This window comes from Schistocerca nitens, chromosome 3 (genome assembly GCF_023898315.1).
Source record: "Schistocerca nitens isolate TAMUIC-IGC-003100 chromosome 3, iqSchNite1.1, whole genome shotgun sequence".
NCBI lineage: Eukaryota > Metazoa > Arthropoda > Insecta > Orthoptera > Acrididae > Schistocerca > Schistocerca nitens.
In genome coordinates, this window is record NC_064616.1 from 378,044,755 (window position 1) to 378,049,718 (window position 4,964).

The 4,964-nt window shown below is 43.7% G+C and overlaps 1 non-coding gene across 1 annotated transcript; it reads left to right on the top strand.

Annotated features, from left to right (window-relative positions):
- The first annotated feature begins 1,486 nt into the window (after positions 1 to 1,486).
- Positions 1,487 to 1,560, top strand: Trnat-ugu (transfer RNA threonine (anticodon UGU)). The gene has a single exon. It is a non-coding gene; the product is annotated as a tRNA-Thr (tRNA).
- Positions 1,561 to 4,964: the final 3,404 nt, after the last annotated feature.

The following is a 4,964-nucleotide window of genomic DNA, read 5'->3' on the forward strand; positions in this document are numbered from 1 at the left end:
CATTACATTTTGAACTAAACTCGCATTTTTGCAAGCCTCAGCCTGTCTTGAGAAAGCACACATAAATTTCTACCGAGTCAGTGATTGCTGAAGTACTGACTCACTGGCGAAGTACTTTTTGCGAGCCCCAACGCGTTAGCACTTGCCGACATGAAATACTACTGCTGTGTCTAAACCAGTTAATGCCACTGCATAAGTGTTATATCCAATTAGCACGAGACACAAATTTTTCACCACAATTTCGTCAAATAAGGATATTACCGAAATATGATTGAGTCCTGAAAGCAATGTCATACCGCAGCTCTTAACAGAAACAACCGGTGTACCTAATGAAAACTATTACGTCTTTGATAGTTTTAATTGTTTAACGACGAAATAGAGATATTGTTTTATAAGAGGTGGTTTAACGTCTTGCAGTATACGGCTGATCTTATTACACTATTTTGTGTGTTAAGCTTCAGTTTGTAACTACAGTGTTTGTCCTGCACATATGAAGAAAACATTAACTGCGTGATGTTAATCCCAGTGGCTTTTTTGTGTATAGTACCATTGCAATGCGGGTACGGCAAGAATTACGTTAGGATGTCCACATGTCGTCCTTCTCAAGTGTGGCGATATTATTTCATTCCGCTGTGTTTTACAATCACCTAATTGAGAATCCACTTAGCAGTTCAATAAAAAATAAGGGAAGAATTTGTGACAACACACTAACTCTTGTTTCACGAAAAATGATGATATGACTGTTGCATGTGTTAACGTACCATGCTGTTTCAAACAAATGTCTAGCATTCGTCAAACAGTACCTCATTTATTACTCTTGAGAATCCCCTGGGCATAATTGTCTGTTATAGATACACAGCATTGTCTATTCAGCGACTGTGCTTCTGATATCTTCAGAAACAAGTCAGATGTTAACAGCACATTAAACTCCACTTACTCTGTCCTTGCAAACTACTACCCTGAAACCGCAATGATACACCGCAAATTAGTTATAACGATATTATAAGATTCTCAGTTGACATTAACAAGTGTGCCTGTTCACATGGTAGTACATTGTATTGTAGTAAATGCACTTACTGCATATGCATAGACACAGTGGCCATTAATGACACCTTCAAAATTTCTTCTTATAAATACACTAAAGATGTAAGATTCCAATATGTCAGTTCAGGTGACAATGATGGTATCAGTAAGCTTATTACACGAAATGAAGGGAATGTGGATAAAATAAAACTGAGAAAGAAAAAAATTTAGAGTTAATGAAATGGTAATTAAATCGACACCCTAGCTGCAGACAGGCGTTGATATACATCATTGAGGACATGTTGAAAATTTGTGCCCCGACCGGGACTCGAACCCGGGATATCCTGCTTACATGGCAGACGCTCTGTCCATCTGAGCCAGCGAGGGCACAGAGGATAGTGCGCCTGCAGGGACTTATCCCTTGCACGTTCCCTGTGCGCCCTGCAGGGGCACTATCCTCTGTGCCCTCGCTGGCTCAGATGGATAGAGCGTCTGCCTTGTAAGCAGGAGATCCGGGTTCGAGTCCCGGTCGGGGCACACATTTTCCATTTTCAACATGTCCCCAATATCAACGCCTGTTTGCAGATAGGGTGTCAGTTTAATTATCATTTCATTCTAGAGAAGCTGCACGGCCATCAATGGTATCTGTTCTTTCGGGAACAGATACTACCTTCATATATATTTACAGTTAATATATATTTCACATTTTTTCATGACAGAAAAAACTTTTACACTCACTAATAAAACCTGTGGTGTTTATGCCATTTACTCTTTCACTATAAAACAGTGACACATACCCATTATTCAAGAACAATAATTCCTCCTCACCCATCTCGAAAAAGTGTGAGCTTAGAAACACTTTTCAGCCCTCGGTTCCCTAAGTATAGCACATCCATACTGTGTTTACTTTTTTAGCTTTAGTGACCTGAAACTTCTTGTTTACTGGTAAGACTGGTGACAAGTTTCTGAAGGCCAGCACCACTGCCGGTTTATTACACTGTCAAACATTGTTTTAACATTCACAGTGCGATGAAAGAAGTTTACATCACGTAACATCCATGTCCTTACAACAGTAAGTAATATTATGAATCCATATCTGCAGGCTATTTACTGATGAATTTTAGTTACACCATCATGTTGCACCTCAAAATATGACAATGCACAAGGGAAAGTGTACAGCAGGAGAAGTCGATGGAGGAGGTCTATAGTAAACTGTTGAAAACCAGCTGACGTTGATGAAGAGATGGTTCGTCGTCCGTATAAGGTATTTGGGAACTCTATCATAATACTTAAGGATTATAGTTATCTAAGGATACGATTACGAATAACTTAAGGTGAAACGATCACACAGACAATTTTGTGGGGAAAGCAAACCAGGTACTGCGATTTATTGGCAGAACGCTTAAAAATACAACGGGTTTGGTAAATAGACTGCTTACACTACACTTTAAAAAATGTTCAAATGCGTGTGAATTCCTAAGGGATTAAACTGATGAAATCATCGGTCCCTAGACTTACACACTACTTAAATTTAATTACTTTAAGAATAACATACAGATCCATGCTCGAGAGAGGACTCTAGCCTCCGGCGGGAGGGGCCGCCAATCCGTAACATGGCGCCTAAAACGGCCGCGGCCACATCCGTGTCGACTATAGTTGTCCGCCGTCCTCTGGAGTACTGCTGTGCTCTGTGGAATCCGCATCAGATAGGATTTACAGAGGATTTCGAAAAAGTTACAAAGAGATTAGCTCGTTTTGTGGTATTGCGAAATAGGGGAAAGAGTGTCATGATTGCCGGCCGAAGTGGCCGCGCGGTTCTGGCGCTGCAGTCTGGAACCGCGAGACCGCTACGGTCGCAGGTTCGAATCCTGCCTCGGGCATGGATGTGTGTGATGTCCTTAGGTTAGTTAGGTTTAACTAGTTCTAAGTTCTAGGGGACTAATGACCTCAGCAGTTGAGTCCCATAGTGCTCAGAGCCATTTGAACCATTTGAAGTGTCATGATTATGATACATGAACTGGAGCAGCAATCATTAAAATAAATGCGTTTTTTCTTGCAGCAGGATCTTTACATGAAATTTCGATCACCACCTGTCTTCTCGACGTGTGAAAATATTTCATTGGCACTCACTTACAGTGGGAGAAAGATCTACATTGAGAATGTCATACGTTGGCAAGAGATTTCTTACCAATAGCACTTTTTCTATACATTTAAGCAGTACTGTTGACTGCGCGGTATGACTGATGTAAGGTCTTGAAGAGTACTCTCAAACGGAACGCCAGGTCAGAAGATATCATGGTTCAAATGGCTCTGAGCACTATGGGACTCAACTGCTGAGGTCATTAGTCCCCTAGAACTTAGAACTAGTTAAACCTAACTAACCTAAGGACATCACAAACATCCATGCCCGAGGCAGGATTCGAACCTGCGACCGTAGCGGTCTTGCGGTTCCAGACTGCAGCGCCTTTAACCGCACGAGAAGATATCATGCTGAGGGTGGTTCCTTGTCAACCACGCAGCTAATGACATCTCCAGTTCATGATATACTTATATGGATATAGTTAGGTTTCATTAGTTCTAAGTTCTAGGCGACTGATGACCTCAGAAGTTAAGTCGCATAGTCCGAAAGAACAACACCATTGATGACCTGCAGCCGTCGAGAACGAAATTAGAATTATATTAATACCTTCAGCTGTCGACGGGACCAGGGGGAAATGTGTGCCCCGACCGGGACTCGAAGCAGGGATCTCCTGCTTACATGGCAGATGCTCTATCCATCTGAGCCACCGAGGGCACAGAGAATAGTGCGACTGTAGGGACTATCTCGCGCACGCCTCCCGCGAGACCCACATCCTCATCTTATATGTCTACACACTACATTCTTAGTGTCCCACCCCAACACACTCATTACTCGTGGAAGACATTCTCACCAAGTCCCGTAAGAGTTCGGGGAATATGTGTGCGTCCGCACAGAAAAAGAACGTCATGGCCGGTAATGCCAGAACTATATACTAATATGGATATGGTGTCTGTTCTTTCGGGCATGTCTGACATGTAAGTATATACATTACTGGCCATTAAAATTGCTACACCACGAAACTGATGTGCTACAGACGCGAAATTTAACCGACAGGAAGGAGATGCTGTGATATGCAAATGATTAGCTTTTCAGCGCATTCACACAAGGTTGGCGCCGGTGGCGACACCTACAACGTGCTGACAGAGGAAAGTTTCCAACCGATTTCTCATACACAAACAGCAGTTGACCGGCGTTGCCTGGTGAAACGTTGTTGTGATGCCTCGTGTAAGGAGGAGAAATGCGTACCATCACGTTTCCGACTTTCATAAAGGTCAGATTGTAGCCCATCGCGATTGCGGTTTATCGTATCGCGACATTGCTGCTGCTCGCGTTCGTCGAGGTCCAATCACTGTTAGCAGAATATGGAATCGATGGGTTCAGGAGGGTAATAGGGAACGCCGTGCTGGATCCCAACGTCCTCGTATCACTAGCACTCGAGATGACAGGCATCTTATCCGCTTGGCTGTAACGGATCGTGCAGCCACGTCTCGATTCCTGAGTCAACAGATGGGGACGTTTGCAAGACAACAACCATCTGCACGAACAGTTCGACGACGTTTGCAGCAGCATGGACTATCAGCTCGGAGAGCATGGCTGCGGTTATCCTTGACACTGCATCACAGACAGGAGCGCCTACGATGGTGTACTCAACGACGAACCTGGGTGCACGAATGGAAAACCGTCATTTTTTTCGGTTCTGCTTACAGCATCATGATGGTCGCATCCGTGTTTGGTGACATCGCGGTGAACGCACATTGGAAGCGTGTATTCGTCATCGCCATACTATCACCCGGCGTGATGGTATGGGGTGCCATTGGTTACACGTCTCGGTCACCCCCTGTTCGCATTGATCGCACTTTGA